Here is a 24,680-nt window from a genome sequence, read left to right on the forward strand (position 1 = left end):
CAAACAAAAATTAAAAAAACAGAAAAAAGAAATATAATTTAAAGTGTCCCCTCAGTCTAAACAATTGAGCTCTTAGAATGTTAATGCAATTATTCAGTGTTTAAATACTACTTCATTTTTATATTTTATTTTCTTCTTCTTTGTTGTATTAAAGATATATAACATGAGGGCTATAACTCACCAAATTTTAAGTACATTAAAATTCAAAACAACTATAATTACAATGTTTTTCACCTAGAAATTATTCAACATATACTACCTAGCATCTATGGAGGTCATACCTATTCAAAAAACCACAAAGTATGATACAGGGAGTGGAGTGTGAGGTTTCAAACGACTCAGGACATTCCCAGTTCCCTCATTCTCTCTTTCTCCCTCCTACTTATGGATCAAATGTGAGCTCTCAACAATTGCTACCACCATGCCTTTGCTGTACAATCACTGATGTAATCTCTGAAACTGTGAGCCAAATTAAATATTTTCAATTATAAGTTACCTTGCTCATGGCATTTTGAAATAGCAAGAGAAAAATAATTGAAACAAGTGGTATGGAGGGGTAAAGAAGAACAATGGGACAGGAGGGGTTAAATGTAAAATGCAATGGGAGTGTTGGTAAAAGAGAGACTACAAGAATGAATAATTAACGCTAAAAACATCTTGAAAAGTTTTATGAAAATCTACTGTAGAAGTCTATTAAAAGATATACATATGGATATATAAATAGAATTTACATGTTGTTACCCTAAACTAAAGGGAGGATGCCTCTCCTATATAACACAGGCTACTCAATAACAACCAAGTTCTAAGTGTGGCTTACCTCTTTTGGTATGTTTGTCAGTAGGAAGCCATGGATAGGAAAAAAATAGACTATTGTCATTGCTCTTGGTTGCATTTTAGAAACTGACTGTAAGACTCTATTGATAAAGACACCCCATGCTTGCGTAATAGGATATGGAAAAAATCAAGTGGATGCCAACCTGGGAGATTCATCCCTGTAAATGGCATTCAAAGTCCTGGGAGGTTCTATATATACTAGCAATGGAACAAAGTAATCAACAATCTTGCCCATCACTAATATAAGTTACAGTAAAGAGTGCTGTGTGAAGATATACTCACTGACACAATGGTGGCACATATGCTATAGAAGAAACCAACCATCTTTTGTTCTACCTAAAGATCTGCTCCAAAAGAGAGAATATGTGACTTGTACCTTAAGTGCCACATGTCTTTTCTGATATTCTTTGATTTATTAGTAGCAATGTCAAGTAGTGGAGTTCATATGTCACGTATTTTTCATTTTTACTTCCCTAATTATTAATGATATATAGTCATTCAATTTCTTACCCAATCTTAATAGAATTATTTGGTTATTGTATTTTTAGAACTTCTTGTGTATGTTGGAAATTAAAGTAACATCAGATGTACAAATAATTTCCAAATATGTTAACTCATTTTAGATAGTACCTTTAACATTTGTTTATTTCCTTTTCTAACAGAAGATTTTTAGTTTGATAAAATCCAGTCCATTCATTTTTTTTTTCAGATACATCTTGTTTATTTCTACTTTTGGTCTCATATCCAAGGAAGTAAATGCTAAGAAACTTTCTGAAACTTCTTTATGAGTTTTACTTTTTGACTTTATTTATAAATTTTTAGTCCAATTTGAATTTATTTTCTTGTATTATAAATGAAATGTTATCAATTCCAACATATTCCAAGGGACAGCTTGAGATAGTAAAGTGGGGCTAGAAATGACACACTTTTCCTATAAAGAACTGTCCTTAAGAAATGTGTTTTATCTGAATGTTTACATGGACATCCAAGCTGTTAACATTAGAATTATTAAACAGTAGCAGTCATTATATTTAAAATTGAGTGACTGTGTAATGATTAAATAACAAGGTGAGTAGAATTTATTTTTATATAAAGCCTTTAAAATATTAACACCTCTTCATTACCATATGAATAATTGACTGGGTAATTCAAGGAGATGGTTCTGAAAATTTTTATGATGCATGTTTTATGCTGGATATGTATTCAGCCTAAATAATATTATAGAACACAGATAATTCAAATAGTAATGATATTGCCTCATCTCTTTAGTGAGCAGTAAAATATTAGGTATGGCTAACTTTACACAGATCAAATAACTCTAAATTCTATTCCACTCAGCTAAATTATTTTCTTAATTTTGGCTTAATTTGCTGATGCTAGGTATTTTTTTTCAGTTATCAGTGTTCCAAGAATTTATGCTTGGTTAATATTTTAAAATCTAAATTCAATCTACAGCCAAAATTTTAGCCAATATATAGACAATAAAAGTGGATTGAATACAGAAGCACTAGAAGTGGTCACAGTCATTCTTTATTCCTTCTTTTCAAGGAGAATTTTAAAGTTAGAGAATATAAGTCACACTTCGCAGAAAGTCTTTAGTAGCATTTAGGAGGTCATTTACTTCCAATCTTATTAATGCATTAATGAAATATTGCAAAATAACAAGAGAAAGATATCTTCTTTTCTTTCCTTTGGCTTTAAAATTTATTCCATCAAGAAAATGTACAGAAATGTGACTTGTGTGACAATTATGATGGAGTGGGCTATACTCAGAGTTCTAGTCACAGGAAAATGTTGGAAAGGCACAACTGTAGTTGTCTGTTCTACTTTCTGTTTACTGTTTTATTAAACTTAACATAGGTTTTAAAAATGAAGGAAACAATAAAAATGAATAGCTTTTAAAATGTAATTCCTATGAACTTTAGAGATTATAAGAGAATAAGAAGCTGTATTTAAATATGAATAATTTTGAATTTGAATAACCTGAAATATCAAGTGTAGTCAAAGTTTTCCTGTGTCTGCCTGGTCTCCCACTGTCCAGACAAATCTCTCTCACCCGTGGTCTCGCAATCTCTCAAACACAAGTAAACACACAGAGGCTTATATTATTTACAAACTGTATGGTCTAATGGCTCAGGCTTCTTGCTAACTATCTCTTATATCTTAAATTAACCCATTTCTATTAATCTATGTTTTGCCATGTGTTCTGTGGCTTACCAGTCTGTTGACATGTTGTTCCTCCAAGAGTGACTGGCATCTCTATCTGCCTTCTTCCTTTCTCTCTGCTTGGATTTCCTGCCTGCCTCTAAGCTGCCTTGCCATAAACCAAACGGCTTTATTTATCAACCAATCAGAGCAACACATATTCACAGCACACAGAAAGACATCCCACAGCACTCAAGAGTTTTTGCTGTTTTCTAATGTCAGAGGAATGGTAAAATACTGGAACCAGAAGTAGTTCTAAAGACTAGGAAGAACATTCAATATTTGATTGATAATATTGAACACAGCTGTTTGTGTATTCTTGCAAAATGAGGTGCTAATAGTTAATGGTATAAAGTGACAAAATAATCACTTATTATATATTCATTTCTCTATAAAAGAAAAATAATTAAGATAATTTTCAAAAGATAGCAGCATTGATAATAAATACTGATAATTATAATTATGTAGGCTGAATCTTTTACATTATAAACATTAAAGAGAAATCCCAATATATTCAACTAATAGCTCAAAGTACAAATATCCTTAGATATTCAATAAGATAACTTATTACCTAGCTATAGAGCTATTTCAATCAAATATCTAATTCAAGTTCTGACTGTAGAAACTAATTGTAATATTACCCTAAAGTTTAATTCATATCCGTGTCATACATGTTATTTAAAATGAAGGAAGTCATGGAATAAAATAAGGAGTTTGGGAAGGGAGTTTTGGTGATAAGTTAAAAATAGATTTGGATGACTATCACTGTAAGTAATTGATGGTTTGTATTATTGTCTGAACTCTGATGGTTCAAAGCTGTGCTTCATTACATTTAAGGAAGCTATCTTGCAGAGGGATTTAAGTAATTGTTAAGTTACAGCCCAAATTTGTTCATTTGCCTCTCATCTAGTATTTACCTCCAACTTCATTACATCATCAAGTAAATAATAAAGATAAAAGGTATTTATGTTAAAACATTTTTCACACTGTCATAGTTTGAATGTATATACATTTTAGTCATATTTGTAGTAGCAATTTATTTGTTTGTTGGAGCCACAAAGAAAAAACAAATATATGAACGTAGACAAATATATAAGTTTGTACATGATCAGTGTTATCTATTCAACTAAATCATTGGAGTATATACATGTGGTTTTGAAGCTAACTCAAATGTTTGATTAAAATCTGTAAAAATTTTATTTATCCATCTTCAGTTGAAGGGCATCTAGGTTGTTTCCAGGTTCTGGCTATTACAAACAATGCTGATATGAACATAGCTGAGCAAGTGCCCTTGTGGTATGATTGAGCATTCCTTGGGTATATGCCCAAGAGTGGTATAGCTGGATCTTGGGGGAGATGGATTACCAATTTTCTAAGAAAGTGTCATATTGATTTCCAAAGTGGTTGTACAAGCTTGCATTCCCACCAGCAGTAGAGGAGAGTTCCCCTAGTTCCACATCCTCTCCAACATAAGGTGTCTTCAGTGTTTTTGATCTTAGCCATTCTGACAGGCATAAGGTGGTATCTCAGAGTTGTTTTGATTTGCATTTCCCTGATAATTAGGGATGTTGAGAAATTCCTTAAATGTCTTTCAGCCATTTGAGTTTCCTCTATTGAGAATTCTGTTTAGTTCTATAGCCCATTTCTTAATTGGATTTTTGGGCATTTTGATGTCTAATTTCTTGAGTTCCTTATACATTCTGGATATCAGTCCTCTGTCAAATGTGGGGTTGGTGAAGACCTTTTCCCATTCTGTAGGCTGGTACATATACACAATGGAATACTACTCAGCGGAGAAAAACAATGGCATCATGAGGTTTGTAGGCAAATGGATGGATCTAGAAAAAATCATCCTGAGTGAGGTAACCCAGACTCAGAAAGACAAACATGGTATGTACTCACTCATAGGAGGATACTAGATGTCGAACCATGATGACTGGACTGCTACTCACATCACCACGGAGGCTACCTGGAAAACACGACCCCAAGAAAGACACGGGGATTGCCCAATGACAGAGAAATGGATAAGATCTACATGAACAGCCTGGACATGAGTGGGGGTAATGAAGGGCGAGGGTCGAGGGAAAGAGAGTTTGGGGGAGCGGGAGATCCCAGCTGGATCAAGAACAGATGGGGAGAACAAGGAATAGGAGACCATGGTAAATCAAGACCACATGAGAATAGGAAGAAGCAAAGTGCTAGAGTGGCCCACAGAAATCCACAAAGATACCCCACAATAGACTGCTGGCAATGGTCAAGAGACAGCCCAAACTGATCTACTCTGGTGATAGGATGGCCAAACACTCTAATTGTTGTGCTGGAAACCCCATCCAATGACTGAGGGAACTGGATGCAGTGATCCACAGCAAGGCTCTGGGTGGAGCTCTGGGAGTCCAATTAGCGAGAAAGAGGAGGGTTTATATGAGCGAGAATTGTTGAGATCAAGGTTGGATAAAGCATAGGGACAAATAGCCAAAAGAATGGAAACACATGAACTATGAACCAATGGCTTAACACCCCCCCCCAACTGGATCAGGCCCTCTGAATAGGTAAGACAGTTGATTGGCTTGTTCTGTTTGGGAGGCATCCAGGCAGTGGGACCGGGTCCTGTGCTCAGTGCATGAGTTGGCTGTTTGAAACCTGGGGCTTATGCAGGGACACTTGGCTCAGCCTGGTAGGAGGTGACTGGATCTGCCTGGGACTGAGTCTACCAGGATGATCTCAGTCATCCAGGGAGGCTTTGCCCTGGAGGAAGTGGGAATGGGGGGTGGGCTGGGGAGAAGATGAGGGGGGCGGGAGGGGGGAGAACAAGGGAATCCGTGGCTGATATGTAGAACTAAATTATATTGTAAAATAAAATTAAAAAAAGGAAAATATTAAAAAAAATGTAAAAATTGAGGTTGGAATTAAAATCATATTAGTAATGATGGAAATACAACTCCAGAATAAAATATATTTGGTCAAATATCATGACATAAAAATTAAATTATAATTATTGTCATCTTAAGACCTACAAGAATAATCTACCACTTGCTTGATTGAAGATATGAGAGTAGTTAAGAGAAGGCATGCATCCTGAAAAAGGATTGTGAAAGATACGAAGCTAAACAGCCAAAAACTAAATTATAACACTTCCGTGTAAATAACAGAAGGAATGACAGGATACTGGAATGTTCTAGAAAGTAACTAATTGATTCTGGAATTTTTAGGACACACCAAATTTTAATTGTGTCTATGAATGTATAGTATGTGTATATATAGATGTATATATGTGCATATATATGTTTATGAGAGTGTTCACATATATATGTTTATATGTATAAATATAGATATGTATATGTGTATGATAAAGCAACTCCTCCTGAATTAGGAGATTATATATGGATATAAGCATTTATGATATATATAGAGAAAACTTCTTTAAACAAAAGTATATCAATTCACATATTCAGAAGGGAAAATACCTAGCTATGTCATAAATCTGTTCCATGTATTCCTTCTCTCATTTGCCAAGCTACTTAGGACTATTTTCATGGGGCTGAATATGAGGAGAACAGTATAGGTATAGCTCATGCTATTTGTACAGTCAGTTCATAAAGAAATTCAATTATCATTAACATAGGGCTAGAATGCTTCTATAATTGATGGTGATAAAGAGAGTTTAAGAATGTCATTTCAAAAGTTGTGTTGGCAAATCACACCTCACAGTACTTGAACTTCTAGCTAGAGCAATAGACAACTAAAGCAAATCAAGGGGATATTTTTAGAAAAGAAGTCAAAGTACCATACTTTGCAGATGATGTGATAGAACACAAAAGCAACCCAAAAAATTCTACCAGGGAACTCCTACAGAAGATAAACACCTTTACTTAACTGACTGAATATAATATTAACTTAAAAAAAGAAGTCCTCCTATATACAAATGATATGAGAAATGGGTTGACAAAGAAATCAGGGCATCAACACCTTTTACAATAGCCTCAAATATTATTTAATATCTTGGGGTAACTTTCACCAAACAAGTGAAATTCCTGTATGACAAGAACTTTAAGTCTTTGAAGAAAGAAATTGAAGAAGTTGTCAGTGAGATTGAGGGAATAGCCAACCAATGACTGGTCTAGCTTAAAACCCTGATAGTAAGCCCATGTTTGATACTGCCTGAATCACCAAGACACACAGGCTGCATGACCCTGAGACCTAGGATAGAACCAAGCATGTTTGGAAGAAAAAAAAATGTGTCAGTGTAATGATGCCTAACAATATTATGTTATACACAAAAATTATAGCCTATCCCTATTGTTATAAGAGGTTTCATCTGGCAACTGATAGAAATAGATATAGATCCACAGCCAGACATTAGGCAAAACTCTGGGAATTCTGCAAAATATGGGGAGAAATGATTATAGGAGCCAGAGTGATCAAGGACAATATAACAAAACTCAGAGAATCAACTAACCTGTGCACATATTGGCTCACAGAGAATGAACTGAGAACTAAAGAGCCTTAATGTGACTGATTTAGGCATTCTACATATAAGTTTTAGTTATATAGCTTGGTCCTCTTGTGGGACTCCTAATAGTGAGAGCAGGAGCTATCTCTGACTCTTTTACTAGCTTTTGGAACTCTACTCCTCATGCTGGGTCATCTTGCCCAGCCTTAGTACATGGGGAGGTGTTTTGTCTTACTGCAACTGGATATGTCATATTTTGTTGATACCCATGGAAAGCCTGCCCTTTCCTAAACAGATAGGGAGGATGAGTGGATTGGGGGTAAGAGGAAGGACTTGGAGGAGAGGAGAGAGGGGAAATTGCAGCTGGGATGTAAAAAAAAAAATTTATTTGTAAAAAAAAGAGATGCATAAAACATATTCTGATAATATTCACTGCCTTTTTACCACTCTCTCCAGACCCACGTCATTCCCAACCCACCTAAGTTTGTTTCCTATTTGCTAAAAACATCTAAGACTTATTTGTGTTTCACACATTTTCTTGGATGCTCAAAGAAAACAGTAGAAGAAAGGATGGTAAGAGGGTAAGAGCCAGAGGCAGCGGATGACTACAAGGAAATATTTTCTTCTGGATACAGAGGCCAGCTGCACTGATCATCTCATAGATGTTGAGACAGCATGTACGAAACGTGTGGAAGGCATCGCATTTCTAGTTTTCATACACTCAGAAGAAATTTCGGTACATGTGCATACATGTGTTCCTGTGCATGAACACACACACACACACACACACACACACACACACACACACACACACACACAAAACAATGATACACATACAAACACAGAGAAACACAAAGAGAGAGAACAATGTCACTTGAAAATGATCATAGAATCACAAAGGAAATTTGAAAGTTTTATTCAAATAAAAAATCCAAATAAGTTAATTTAGGTGTCTGAAATTTATTAATAAGGTTATGACTCCACATTACAATGGATTTTAAGAAAAGATCTCTTGAATTTAATAGCAGTAAGATCGGAGTGGCTACAATGAGCAGGAAAAAAACTATATACTTCCCCCTTTTCTGTCTTTGAAAGGAGAGAAAGTCATCAGAAATCTTGATGTAAGTAGCGTATGTGTAACTGAGTTTGAGCTTACAAAGTTGTTCTATTAGTTCTTTCTTGAAAATATTTTACAAAAATGGTAAAAAAAAGATGGGTAACTTTTACAAATGTTCTTTTAATTATAGTGAATTTTTCATAAAAGTTTGATAAATCATTAAGCAATAGCATACTATTTTACAATATTTTTAAAATTGATACATTTTTGTATTATTTGTGTAAGGGTAATTGTGGTGTGTGAACATCAGTGTAATTGCCCTATAAAATAAAAAGAAATTCCCTGAAGATGGAATAAACAGAGTCTCAATCATATGAGGCTAAAGACTAAACTCAGATCGTCATCAAGAACTATACATGTTCATAACCACTCAGCTATCTCTTTTGCCCCTAATTTTAAATGAATTTTAAAATATGTTTAATTTGTTAACTTTTATAACTCAACAATGAATTTAAACAATAAACACAATAAATAATAAATACACAGGTTCATCCATATGCAAACCAAAACACTTTGAAATCATTAGAAACATTTTGAAAGGGACACACATAAAACATCTAACAAATCATTCAATTACATAATTTCTCTACTAAACTTCACCAAACTGTTTTTCTTTAAAATGAGCAAATTAAAAGTAATCACACTCATATGTATTATCAATATTATATTCTTAAATAACTCTAAAATACAAACATTGTTTATGATTGTCATGAATACACTTCTTGTATTAACCTCCTTCAGTTCCAACCCCAAAGTTAGCAAAATTTCCTGAATACTTTCCTTTAACAAGGTGTTCATTCATCAAGCAACCACCACATGGAGACTTACTTTGTTAAAATATGTCAGACTATGTTTGCCTGCTCAAAATTTCCAATTATTTTCCTTATGGTGGAAAGGGATCATAAATACATTAGATGAAATGACACCAAACACAAGCACTATTCAACTATGTAGAATTTGTGGCAAGGCTATTTTATTCTACAAATTAGAATTTAATGTGACCTAAACAATTGTGTGTTACTTAATAAAAACAAGTACTCACTGTTGGATGACAGAAAGAAGTTGACATTTCTAGGCCTAGTTCACAGAAAAAAAATTCTGAGGTTTTTAGAAAAATCTGTCTCTTGGAATTAATTTATTATGTGTAACCTCTTAGATAATGTTTTAGTGTCCTAGAGAATATTTAATTCTCTGGGCTGAAGGCAGAAGGCTCTGAAGATTTTATGATGGCTCACTTCTTGTAGATCAAAGAGGATATGTAGAATTCTGTGATGAAGTTCCATTTCATTCTTTCTACAAAATAATGTGATCTTGGAGGAGAAGTAGGCAAGGTATTCCATCAGAGATTCAATGCATGTACTTGCCCAAAGATACCACTGAGGTACACAAATGGCATGCACATTATTAGGGGTTTCTGGGGAAGGTTTCTGGGGAAGGTTAATAAATCTTAGGGAAAAACAAAATGAGGACTCAGTTAAAAGGCTGACTCACACATAGTAAAGGAGAAAATTAGATAATCATATATAATATATAATTTAAATCATAGTAGTAAGAATATTTGCCTATAATTTTGGGAGGGCTAAAATGTTCCTTAGAACTGGCATTCCTTGACTAAAGTAGAAACTGCTTATTGAGTAGATAATCTACCTTACAGTGTGTGTGTATCAGACTATTCAATCCTAAATATCTTGCAATGTTTAAGTGACTCTAGGCATCTGATAAAAATCTAAACAACTAACCTTGTAAGGACTTTTAACCATAAACTCTGAGTTTGCACCATTGTTATTGAAAAAAAATGTAAAGACTAAGGTCCAAGAATAAAAATAAGGTGCTAATGATTAAATAAAAGCTTAGGCCAAGTCAATATAAAGTATTTCTATCTTAATTATGACCCAGCGGATAGTCTCTACACTCAGTTTAGAAATCCAGTAGGCATGAAAATACAGTCGAGTAGAGGATTCCACCCAAACCTAAAGAAAGTCCCATTTCCACCCTAAGAAACACCATTTTTTGGGACAATATCAGCAATAAAAGACACCACTAAGACTGAGGCATGAAAAAGTTAATTCCTATCATCTATTCATTTATTTGTCCTATTCTTTCCTTTAGAGAGATCAATTTTGATAATGAAAATGGCAAATTTCCAAAACCATAAGATAGATGATATAAGTCAGCACAATTCATGATCTGCCACAGATCAGGGTCAATGTACACAGGCATAGGGTGCAACAACTATCTACAACACAGAGAAAGTAAACTCACCATAGTGCAGGGAACTGTATTTGTCTCAGTTTAGGATTTTCCAAGTGGGAAAAATATGGGTGTAGAGTTTCTTTTGTGAGGTATTCTAGAAACCAAAATGGAAGAAAAGGTAGGCCATCAATGATATCCTAGCCAATTGTAGTATAAGACACCATGTTAAATAGACTTCCTTTAATCCTTTCAGGTGTATACAAATAAAAATATCAAACTGTAAAATTTATAAACAGCAGATAGAGTGTTTATAATTCTGGAAACTTGAGAAACACTAAATCAAAGATCCGAAAATTCAGCATCTAGCAAAACAATTATTCTTTCTATACAGTGTCTTCTACCTTGTATATGTATCAGAGATGATGTGCAAGGAAAGAAAAACCGTATTTGTCATACTACATGAAGACATCTGTCCATTTAATGTGGATTCTATTCTAATGACTCAATCACTTCTGAGAGGTCTGCCTCCTGATAGTAATACTTGATACTATCACATTTAGCCTGGGTGTTTTATGGCAGTATTATAGTCAAATAATATGCAGACATTAAGAGCCAAAGATATCAACCATCCTTCAATATTCAATAGTATTCATGCTTACAGAGATGAGAATTTAAATGATTCTTTCATTATTGAATGATATACACTATGATTGATTTTTTTTTCGAAAATGAGAAATAAATTTCCATTCTTTGAACCTCCCAGTAAGAATAGACATGCTAGCATGAGAGAACTTTGGCTCCATCTGACACATTGTGTATGGGGAAAAAAAAGTACATATTCTTGACTAGCCATAAACAACAGCAGAAATATCAATGTCCACCTATATAACATTTAATTACTGCCTGAATGGAACTAGTCTTGAGTTTGGTGTGTTGAGTAGATTCATCACACAATTCAGAGAAAGAAGTATGACACTATTTTAATAAGATAGTGAATCATCAACAGAGATGGATGCATATTTGAATTGTAGAAGTTCTTTGGTGAAAAACATTTATTCTTACTGTTTGGTTGTATCATTGTTGAAATATATCTTCATAAAGAATGACTTATAAAAAATCAATGTAGGAGGAAAAATATAAATGTGGACAATAGCTATCCAAATTGTAGTGGCACCTATTAAAGAAGGAAATATGTTGTAATACAACTGTAGCCATGAATTCTTTGAAAAGAGTATTTAAGAGAAAACATCCCAGAAGGTAAACCAACAATCATTTTTAGTTAGGCGCTGGATAATAGAATATCTGATATATGCTTGCTCTCAATAATGAGTAAATAAGTAGATATAGAATTTATGAATGTGAAAATAAATGCATCCTCTGCATTTGCAAGTCATACTTACAATCTCTCTTCCACCTGTCCACATTAGCACAAGTGGGTATTGTTATTATACTAAGGGTTTAATTTAATTATTTTTGTCATTGTGTTTCACATATTTTAATTCATTTCATTCTTGATTGAAAACAAAAATGTTGACAAATTCTCCACATTTTATGTTTACATCCCATATAATGCTAGATCTTCAGAAATAGAAATGGCCCAGCTTTATATTCAAACTTTGAAATGTAAAACTATAAGACTGATAATGATTGAGAAGTTGAATTATGGGATATGGATAATATATAGAAGACAAATTGTAAAAGGAACCTAATGCAGATAAAAATATTGTGCTCAGAAAATTAGATTAGTTTTTGAAGAAAGTTGAAATTTTAGATGTTCTGGAAAGATCCAATGGCATAGATGTGGAAGTCATCATGTGTACTAGCAGGTCATCTACTTAATCCTTCTTACTCATCTCTTATATCAGGGCAGCTTTCTTTATACATGGATACTTATCAAGCTGTATCACATTCTTCATGGTGCACACCTGCCCTGTAAGTAGGGAATGCTATAAATATGCTATGGTTAACACCCCAAAAGCATCCTTTAACAAATGTTATTCATGACATTGGTAGATAGTCTGCAGCTGTCTTTCCACATTTGTGATAACACCAAAAACAATTTATGTTGCCTTATGGCACTGCTCTGATGAATCAAGCTGCAGTTGCATAGCTATAGTATAAAACTGAATTGATAAAAACACATTTTTTGGTCTTTTTTGTATTCCATACCTTCTTGCCTACTTTTATACAAAAAAATTCCTGTAAGAAGTTATCCAGACTTAAACTTTATTTTAGTATCTTTTTTTTAAAAGGCATCAACATCAAGACAGAGTTTTCCACAACAGACAAAAATTCATTAGGAAAAAGGAAGATAGAGAATTCAAAGGCAAGATTACTGGTTTCTTCACTAATGTAAATATTGATATGGCATAGAGTCAGAGAGAAACTGAATCACATGGAAAAGTTTGGATAATGTAGAGAGCACTCTGCCATGATGCAGAAACTCAGAACGTGTCTAAAAGAATGCATTTTTCAATTGTTTTATAAAACTGCAAATCACGATTATCTGAGAATAGGAAAAAAAAACAAAAAGCAAACAAAAGAGCAATGCAATGTGCTATATCCGCTCAGTGCAGTAGCAAGGTGGAGCGGGTGGGCGGGGGAGGTCTATTACAACGATTTGAAAAAGAAAATGTCAGCCTCAGAATAAAACGTTTATTATTTTGTTTTTATTTATAACAAATGGGCTCTAAAATTTATTATGTCCATTTATATATGCATGTATGTAGCAATGATTAATGAAAACAGTCACTTAATTTGAAAGAGAGAAAAGAAGTGTATATGGGAGATATGAAGATGAAAGTGTAAAATTATGTAATTTTGTTAATATCTCAGATGTGAATTCAAGATAAGGAAAGAATAAGTAGCTTTTTTAAGCATTGAAAGAAATGTCCTAGAAAATCTTAAAAGGAGAATGAGACAGAGAAAAGGGAAAATCCATGTATCTGAGGGAGTAAGAAAGTTGTGTGCTTTGAGTGAATTCAGCTACATATTTGTTTATCAGCAGATATATTGAAAGAGAGTACATATCTTGAGAGCACATCATCCCAGGGTAAATTATCTATTGTTTTTGATGGACAGTAAAATGTGGATCTCTGCATGACCCTCATCAAAGTCCAAATCTTGTAGATAAAATATGAATTCCAGTGAGATTTAAAGATCTTATAACTTATGGTCTCTATCTTTTATGATTTTGACATCTCTTACTTCTTTTTCAGAAATTCTTTCCAAGCCATCTTTTCCACAACCTAGACTATGTCTCTATATCTTTTAAGCTATTTAAATAAATGGTATCATAATGCCTTGACATACTCTGCCCTAATTGCCAAATCAAGGCAAAAAAATTTATTTCCATTTTGGACAATTTCTTTGTATATCAATTCCATAACTTTCTTTTATGTCTGCTGTACTTAATAGGCACATAACAGCAACATTTCCATGATTATTTCTGTTGTGCTTTATCCCAGTGTGAGTTAATCAGGAGACATCTCATTTTCATTGTGTTCCCTCTCTCCTCTGTAAACTGAACTGGTGTTTTATTGACATCAACATAGTAGCTCTTGTCCACTGTACTTCATCCTCTGATAGATTATGTTTATATATTTATCAGCAGTGCTCCAGAAATACTGAACCAATGTTGTTAACATAATATTAACACAGATAATTGGTCCACAAAGTTATGAATGATAGCAATTCCAAAATCTACAGGATAAGAATGAAATAGAATTGAGGCAAATTTTCCTCAGGTATCAGTTCAGAATTGGTAAAATATAAATTCTCAATTTAAAAGATAAGTTGAGCAACCAAGCTCATAGAATATAAAACTAGGTACAAAGTATTTAATAAATAATTTGTTTTCTTTATTTCCTAGAAATTACAAATTTTATGGCAAAGTACATGAACACTGAGAGTGAGAAAAGCAACTAAGATGCAAATACCATTAATCTAAAACAATTATTTGAATATCATCAATTTTTTTTCTCAACCAACACCATTTTGTGATTGGTTTTACATGTACTTAATAATTTAAAATACTTTCCTAAAAGGAAATATAATGTTTACAGATAAGATTTGTGATATATGAAGACAAAGATTATCAATTATTACAAAATTAATTAACAATCATATTCAGAAACTTGAAAAATGAGCAAGATAGATTTTACAAAGTGAGGAAATGTTTAGTTATCTATTTATTTTGTCAGCTTGCATAAACAGTATTAAGCTGACAACATTTATGTACTTTACAGTCTGATTGAATGTTCAATGTCTGACACTGAATGATTGTTTAGCTTAAATTTTGAGAAGTAAATTTCATGTTGTGTTCTGGCTACCTTTCATTGTCATCTATTCATCATTTAATGGAAGGAGATATAATTTTCCATGTGAATTATTTCAAGGAAATAAAATTTAAACTTATACAAATATTAATAGGAATTATTTTAGATTTAGAAAACTTTAATCATTTTGTTCATGGATTAGCCTATCAGTATTTGAAACGTTTCAAACCTATACTCTACAAAATCAGAAAATCTAAAAGAAATCTATTTCTCAATAGATGGCACTTTCCAAAGTCAAATCAAGGTCAGACAAACAATTTAAATAGAGCAACAACCCCCAAAGAAATAGAAGTGGTCATTAAAAGTCTCCTAACCAAAAAACACCCAGGGTCAGATGGTTCTATCCCAGAATTCTGCCAGTCCTTCAAAAAGAGCTAATTTCAATACACCTCAAATTGTTCCATGAAATAGAACCAGAAGGAACATTGACAATTCATTTTATGAGTCCACAATCACTCAGATACTATAACTACACAAAGACTCAACAAAAAGAATTACAGTCCAATCTCCCAAATGAACACAGTTGCAAAAATGCAAAAAAAAAAAAAAAAAAAAAAAAAAAACCTCAATAGCATATCACAAGCCAAACCCAGTATGTGGAATAAGAAAATTCATTCTGAATGAGGTAACCCAGGCCCAGAAAGGCAAATGTGCTATGTACTCACTTATAAGAAGATATTTGCTGTAAAGATAATCATGCTTACATTCCTCCCACCCAGAGATGCTAGGTAACAAGGAGGGCTCAATGGGGACACTAGGCTCTCCCTGGGAAGAGAAAATAGAAAAAAATCTCATGGGTAGAATAGGGGTGAGTGGGGATGAGAACATGAGGGATCAGGCAGAGATGGGGCTAGGAGGTGAGTACTGAACAAGCAGATTTGAAAGAGTGTCATTTCAGGGTCAGGTAGAAACCTGGTGAAAATGAAAGTCCCAGTATCCTATAAGGATGACTCCATCTAAGATTCCTAGCTAAGGGGATACTTAGCCTGAACTAGCCACTTCCTGGGACCAGGTAAGACTACCAGTGGAGGTTATGTGACACCAACCCAGCCACATAACCTTCAACCTACAGTCTGTCCTATCTGTGGGATGTACTGGAGTAAGTAAGGGTGACACAGAGATTGTGGGAGTGGCCAACCAATGACTAGTCCAACCTCAGATCCATGCCAGGAGAGTGAGCCCACTCCTGACTCTGCCTGAAGCACCAAGACCCAGAGGCAGGATGATCCAGAGAGACTCTAGGATAGAACCAAACATGACTGGAATAAAAAAAAATGTCAATGTAATGATGCATAATGATATTCTTCCATACTCATAGATTAATGCCTAGCCCAACAGTCATTAGAGAGGCTTCATCCAACAACTGATGAAACAGATGCAGAGACCCAAAGTCAAACATTAGGACTAGCTAGGATAATCCTGCTAAAAGGAGGCCGGAAAGATTGTAGGAACCAAAGGTTCAAGGACATCATATGAAAACCCAGAGAATCAATTAACCTGCTATCATAGGAGCTCATGGAGGCTGAGCTGACAACCAGAGAGCCTGCATGGTCTGACCTAGTCACTGTGTATATTTGTGACAGTTGTATAGCTTGGTCTCCTGGGACTCATAACAGTGGGAACAGGGGCTGTCTCTGACTCTTTTGCTGGGTTTTGGGACCCTATTCCTCACACTGGGCTTTCTTGTCCAGCCTTAATAAAAGGCAAGGTGCTTACTCTTACTCCAACTTGATATGCCATGTTTTGTTAATATCTGTGGAAGGCCTGCCCTTTTCTGAATAGAAATGGAGGAGGAATGGATGGGGGGGAGGTAATCACGGAGGAGAGACTGGGAGGAGATTAGAAAGGGGAAACTATGGTCAGGAAGTAAAATAAATTAAATAATTAAAATTTAAAAAATCACCAAGCTATCTTTAAAAGTCCAATGGCTTCTTTTACATCCTAAGTTTATCAATTGTGCCCTCTGTAAAATTAAACAAACTAATAAGAAGTTACATACTTTTTTACTTCAAAAGGGAAGGAATGGCACAGTAAGAATCAGATCAAACAAAAACTAAAATCTAAGAATGTAAAGATCTTAATATCTAAATCTTGGCTCTAATAGTCTATAAGGCTAGATAATCTCAGTCAGTTTCTTTGAAGCTGATTGTGGATGTTGAATGACCTGGGTCATGGTGTCATCGGAGACCTTTCAGGGGGTCTTGGCTGATCAAACCATATTAGCCTGGAAGCAATCCACAGGTTCTCATCTGTGGAAAAAAAAAAAGTAGAACCTCTTTTCCAAAGTAACATATCCACAGACATGAATTTTGAAGTCTAGATACCTTTAAGATATATGTGTGTGTGTGTGTGTGTGTATGTGTGTGTGTGTGTGTGTGTGTTTAATTCAGCAGCCTTTACAATCAAATATCTTTCTGCAGTTAAAAATCCCAAAGACAATATAATCCAGACTCTCAGTGTGATTTCCATCTTTACATGATATAGACCAATTTCTAAATGGTCTTATTAAATAAAAAAAACAGGGAGCCAAATATAGGGGTGAAAGCCTTAGAGAGATCAGGGAAATAGGAAAAGCCACCAGCCAACTTTACTTCACCAAATCTGCAGCTTCCAAATGCGAGTTACTTCCTTTCTTACCCATGGCTTTATTGCCTTGCTGTTCTGCCCTCTCATTGACTTTCTTAGCCTAGCTACCTCACTTCCTTGTCCAGTCTATACAGACCTCCGAGTCTCTATCATTGGTAGTGGGATTAAAGGTGTGTGCCACTGTTCTTGGCTCTGTTCCCTAATATGGCCTTGAACACACAAAGACCCTGCCTGATAAGTGATGGGATTAAGGGCGTGTGCTGCCTAACTTTTTATTTACTTAAAATGCTGACCTTTTCCCCTTGAACTCCAGGCAAGCTTTATTAAAGCACAAATAAAATATCACCACATTTCAAAACAAATAAAATATCACCATAATGTGGATTATTTTCATATTACTTTTACTGCCTCTTTAAAGACTCTTTTTTTTCATCTCTCTTTGAAGTCTATGTACATTTTTACATATAATGTAAACCATTTAGAGGCTTATTCCATTTGAATCTGTCTTTTGTATATCTATAATCCTTTTATGATCATTGCAAACTACAGCATGACTAAGATTGAAGCAGCAGTCATGGTTGCTGATTCCATGCACTCAACTTCCTAATATGGTGGAGGTACTCAGGGGACTCATGAGTATCCTGCCAACTCTGGGGTCCATGCTTCCATCAGGTAGTATGCAGCTGGCCCACAAACCCTTTTTCTCTGTGAGTAAAAGCTAAACCCACCATGCAGCATGCTGTGCATCTTGGAGGCAGCTCTGTGTACCAAGGTGGGAATCCACCATGCTGTACTCAAGCCCGAATGCTGTGGAGTCTCTCTACCAGCCTGCATGAGATGTGAAGTAGGAAGCTATTTTTAGAATCTGTTTTAGAATGTCTTATTAAGTTCTCTCAGGTTTTAGGTGGAAACTCGAGACATTATGTTGAGCACCAAATGTGTCAGGAAGTTTCTCTGGTCTCTGGTCTCACCTGGCCCCATGGTCCTGAGGTCCTCTGGTCACTTTTTGATTAGATTGAAAGGGTAAGTGCTGGGGCATGTCTTTCTGTATGCTGTGAATATATTTTGTTCCCATTGGTTAATAAATAAGCTGCTTTGGCCTATGACAGGGCAGCTTAGAGGCAGGTGGGAAATCCAAGGAGAGATACAGGAAAGAGAAAGGCTAAGTGGAAGAGATGCCATACTACCTTCCTAGGAACAACATGTAACGGGATACAGTTAAAGCCACAGGACATGTGGTGCTGCATAGATTAATAGTTATGGGTTGAGTTAAACTTTAAGAGCTAGCTAGCGCCGGGCGGTGGTGGCGCACGCCTTTAATCCCAGCACTCGGGAGGCAGAGCCAGGCGGATCTCTGTGAGTTCGAGGCCAGCCTGGACTACCAAGTGAGTTCCAGGAAAGGCGCAAAGCTACACAGAGAAACCCTGTCTCGAAAAACCAAAAAAAAAAAAAAAAAAAAAAAAAAAAAATAAGAGCTAGCTAGCAAGAAACCTGCCATCGGCCATACAGTTTGTAAATAATAAGTTGTAAATAAGGGCTTAGGTGGGACCACAGGGCTGGATGGACCAGAGACACATTCCAGCTACAGTATGTCCTATGGTTCTCTGATTTTCCTTTGTGGCTGTTGTTATGTTCTCCCTTTCCTTTCTGACTTTATCAATTTTGATATTCTCTCCCTTTTAGTCAGGTTGGATAAAGGTTGTCTCTTGTTGATTTTCTCATACATGCAACTCTTTGTTTCATTGATTGTTAGTATTGTTCTCTTTGTTTCTGTTTTATTGATTTCAGTCCTCTGCTTGATTATTTCTTGCTATCTATTCCTCTTGTGTGTGCGTGCATCCTTTTGTTCTAGAGTTTCAGGTATGCTGTCAAGTTGCTAGTGTGGGATCTCTCAATTTTTTTTTTTTTTTAATGTAGGCACTTAGTGCTATGAATTTTCCTCTTAGCACTGCTATCATTGTGTCCCATAAGTTTAGGTATGCTATGTGTTCATTGTCATTGAATTCTAGAAAATTATTAGTTTCATTCTTTATTTCTGTTTTGACCCATTTTTCATTCAGTATAGTTGTTTGGTTTCCATGAGGTTGTAAGCTTTCTGTTGTTTCTGTTGTTGATATCCAGCTTAATCATTAGTGCTCCGGTAGAATGCAGAGAGTTGTTTTAATTTTCTTTTAATTTTTGATACTTGCTGTATTTCTAAGAATGTGATCAATTTTGGAGAAAGCTCCATGAGGTGCTGAAATAAAGGCATATTCTTTTGTGTTTGGGTAAAATGCAACACATATTCTGTTTTCCATTCTGAGGTCAGCACATCTTTAAATCTGCACGTTTTTTTCTGTTATCCAATGTCTCTCTGCAGGTGTTCTTCCTTTCTCATTAGCATTGAGAAAATTCAAAGTTAATAGAGCATTATGCAGTCTATTTCGGGGGAGGGGGGTTGTTACCCCTTTCTGTTTATTTAGCATATCCTTTAGAGTTGGATTTGATCTTTCTATGACTGCTTGGCCTGTATGATTGTGTGGTATATATGTAATATGCTTTCCATTGTAATAATCAAAAAACTGTTTCATTTTACCAGGGACATATGTTGGAGCATTGTCAGTTTTAATTTGTGCAGGTATACCCATGATGGCCACAACCTCTAGCAAATGTGTGATTACAGAATCAGCCATTTCAGAATTCAAAGCAGTCACCCATTAAAAACTTAAATAGGTATCAATGCTGTGGTGTACATATTTTAATTTTCCAATTTCTACAAAATGAAACACATCCACATGCCAGATTTCATTCCTCTGAGTACCCTTGGGGTTACTTCCTGTAGGTAGTGGAGTTTGGAACTCTCAAATTCATGACCTTTTTTCTTTGATCATTACTTCTATACACACACACACACACACACACACACACACACACACACACACACACACACAAACACACATATATGTAGTGATGTATTGTGTCCCCCAATATACTGTGTCTCCCAATAAAATAAAACTTGCCTGGAGATCAGAGGAAAAAGCCAGCCACTATATAGAAGTCAGGCAATGGTAGCACATGCCTTTAATTCTATCACTTGGCAGAGAGGGATCCGTTGGATCTCTGTGAGTTCAAGGCCACATTGGGAGCAGAGCCAGGCACATGCCTTAAATTCCAACACTAGTTGACCATGGATGCCTGCAGTTCTGTACAGACAGACAGGAATTGATAAAGCTGGGCAGGAAGAGGAAGTGATGTAACTAGACAGAGAGAGCAAATCACATGGCAGAACAGCAAGCAATATAGGCATGGGTAGGCAGGAAGTAGCTCCTCTTTGGAAGCTGTGGAGTTGGTGAGGTGAGGTTAGCTGTGGCTTTCTTTATTTCCCTGATCTCTCAGGTTTTCACTACTATATCTGGCTCCATGATTTTTATTTAATAAGACTGTTTAATAATTCGCCTACTGCTGTGGGATGGCCTGTATGTCAAATGTGTTGCTGATTGGTCAATGAATAAATCACTGATTGGCAGTGGCCAGGAAGGAAGTATAGGCAGGACTAACAGAGAGGAAAATTGAGAGAACAGGAAGCTGGGAGGGGAGACACTGCCAGCCGCCATCAGGACAAGGAAGATGTAAAGTACCGGTAAGCCACAAGCCACGTGGCAAGGTATAGATTAATAGAAATGGATTAATTTAAGCTGTAAGAACAGTTAGCAAGAAGCCTGCCATGGCCATACAGTTTGTAACCAAAATAAGTCTCTGTGTTTACTTGATCGGGTTTGAGGGGCTTGGGACTGGCGGGTGAGAGAGATTTGCCCTGACTGTGGGCCAGGCAGGAAAACTCTAGCAACAAATGGCGTCCAACCTTGTGGCAAGAGTTTCCACCTAAAAACTGAGAAAAAAGATTCTAAAACGGAGCTAAAAACAGTTCCTAATTGTTTCTCTCAAATGAGCGGCAGCTGCCGGTTTGAGCTACTGGCGGGTTGCTGGTGTGCGCGCTCGACCTGCAGTATGGCGGGAATGAGGCCTCTGCAAGTGGCACATTAAGCTACATTGCGGATTTAGCCTTTGCTAGTACAAAACAAAAGAGGTTTCTGGGCTACATGCTGCTTGGATAAAAGCATAGACCCACGATAGCTCCCAGAGCTCGTGGTAAATGTAGCCATGTTGGGACGCCGAGGTGGGCGGAGCCAGCAGCCACAGCTGCTGCAGCTTAAAGCAATAGATTCACAATAAGACAGATTCAGATGTAATAGTTTAAAATGTGTGTGAAATATACGTAGGCTTAAAAGAAACAAAAAAAAAGGTGATATATACAGTATAGAAACAAATACATGGTTTTAAAAAATAAAGTCTTTAAAAGAGACAGTAAAATTAATATAAAAAATAAGCCACGTAGAGATGACTATTACACAGAGAGTCTGGATTGTGTTGTCTTTGGGATTCTTAACTACAGAGAGATATTTGATTGTAAAGGAAGCTGAGTTAAACCAGTATGTATATTTTAAAGATACTTTGACTTCAAAATTTGGATATAAGGATATGTTGCTTTGGAAAAGAGTCTCTTTTGTTTCCACAGAAAGCAAGAGGCTATGGATTTGTTCCAGATTAAGACACATCAGGTTTGACCAGTCAAGACCACCTGAAAGGTCTCCGATGACACCATGGCCCAGATGATCCAACATCCAGAACCGTTTCAAGGCAACTGGCTCAGATGATACAGCCTCACGGACTACTCCATGATCCTAAAATTTTCTTTGTTTCCCCAGAAGATACAGCGCCCCCCTCCAGCAGGAAGTAGTAAGAGAAGCTACGCCCAAATTCCCAAATATACCAAGCTGACTTTGGAGATGTGTAAAGGTTAAAACCTTCCTTTTTAAGAAAAGAAAAGGGGAGGTGCTGTGGGATGGTCTGTATGTCAAATGTGTTGCTGATTGGTCAATGAATAAATCACTGATTGGCAGTGGCCAGGCAGGAAGTATAGGCGGGACTAACAGAGAGGAAAATTGAGAGAACAGGAAGCTGGGAGGGGAGACACTGCCAGCCGCCATCAGGACAAGGAAGATGTAAAGTACCGGTAAGCCACAAGCCACGTGGCAAGGTATAGATTAATAGAAATGGATTAATTTAAGCTGTAAGAACAGTTAGCAAGAAGCCTGCCATGGCCATACAGTTTGTAACCAAAATAAGTCTCTGTGTTTACTTGATCGGGTTTGAGGGGCTTGGGACTGGCGGGTGAGAGAGATTTGCCCTGACTGTGGGCCAGGCAGAAAAACTCTAGCAACAGCCTACACATATGCATATATATATAATTCATAAATATATAAATACAGACTACTGTTTATTTAATTTTTCCTGTATGTACATGTTTTAAGGTCTGCTCACTTGGTGTTGTATAGCAGATTAGTTGCTTCATCCTGAGGAAGACCAACTCACTTCTCACCTGTAGCTCTTTATTTAGGATTGGGGCCCCATGAGATTTCTTACAACTGTGACAGCATGTCGTTTGGTGTTGTAATTTTCAGGTCCAGTTAAGGTAACCATATTGCTGAGATTACATGATTAAAACTTCTCTGTCATGTCTAGAAAATACTATCTTAGAGCAGACTTCCTTGTCCTGTGGCTCATACCATGTTTTCACCCACTCTTCTGCGATGTTCCCCAAACTTTAGGTATGCAGGCTGTGTTGTAGATGTACCAATTCTCATTGGGTACCACACAATTGATTGTTCTCTGAATTTTGAACAGTTAGGGATTTCTATAAAGCTTTGTGTTTTCTTCAAAGAGGAGCTTCATGGATGGTGAATAAGAGCCACAATCATTAGAAGGTATAAGGATATAGGATAAATGCTTTTAAAATACATTTGGAATCGCACAGATTCAGGAAAGTGGCAATTATAGGTTCTACTCTAAGACACATGACCTCACAGGTCATAGGTACTTGCCTAGGTTTTCAGTAGTAGAAATGATTTTCCTCCTGATGAGCTAGTCTGAAGATCAGTTAGACTTCTATTGGTTAACTTCAAGATATTAGTGCCTCAATTACAACTTTATGAATATATTGCAATGCTGTCATAATTGTTCATAGGCATTTCAGCAAGGTAAACATATAACTTTCCTCCCTCAAATACTGCATATCATTTTCCTGTTCTATGAAAACTAGCCCCCAGGGAAGAGGCTTGTGGATTGTTTCTAGCTGGATTTCTCTTAGTTCACAAAGTAAATGATGACTTCAGTAGTAAGAACTTACCTTCCATTTCTGGGAAGACACCAAGGGCAACACCATTAGTCTATACTCTTTTGGGATTCTCTTGTACTCCTCTGACCAACAACTTGAAAGGATGTTTCTAGTGTTTGGAACAAGCAATTATTTACTAAACTATTGATGGCTCTTGGTGAAAGCATTATCATTCCACATGGCAGAAATTCCTGTAAACTGTATACATATGTATACATATGCACTTATATGTATTATATGTGATCTTAGGTAAATTTAAAATGGTATGATTTGCTGTGTTATTTTTCAAGAATCCTTAAGAATAGTGCTATATATTTTTGCAAGAAATTACATTCCTAAGAATGAATAACAAATTCTAACAGAAAAAAAATGATTTGGAAGAAGAATGCCAAACTTCACAAATGCATCAGGTGCAATAAACCCATAGTCTTAAAAGATCAAAAATTACTGGTTAGAAATTAGTTCTTTTCAAAAATTCATGATTATCCATGAGATGAATAAAACCTTTCCATAATAGATGAAATTTCAATCATAATTCCTAAAGCCTGTAATCAAGAGAAATTCTCTAAATAAATCAAGGAAAATGACACTTTTTAAAAAAATTATGTCTCAAACTAAAGTATATATATACATACATGAATTTTATAAAAAGTGAAAAGAAATAACTTTGGATAAGACATACAGTGCTGCTTTCCTGCCTCAAGCAATGTATAATATGTTCAATTTCATTACTTATTTATGGAG

This window comes from Peromyscus californicus, unplaced genomic scaffold (genome assembly GCF_007827085.1).
Source record: "Peromyscus californicus insignis strain IS unplaced genomic scaffold, ASM782708v3 Scaffold_12__1_contigs__length_115047231, whole genome shotgun sequence".
In the NCBI taxonomy this organism is placed as follows: domain Eukaryota; kingdom Metazoa; phylum Chordata; class Mammalia; order Rodentia; family Cricetidae; genus Peromyscus; species Peromyscus californicus.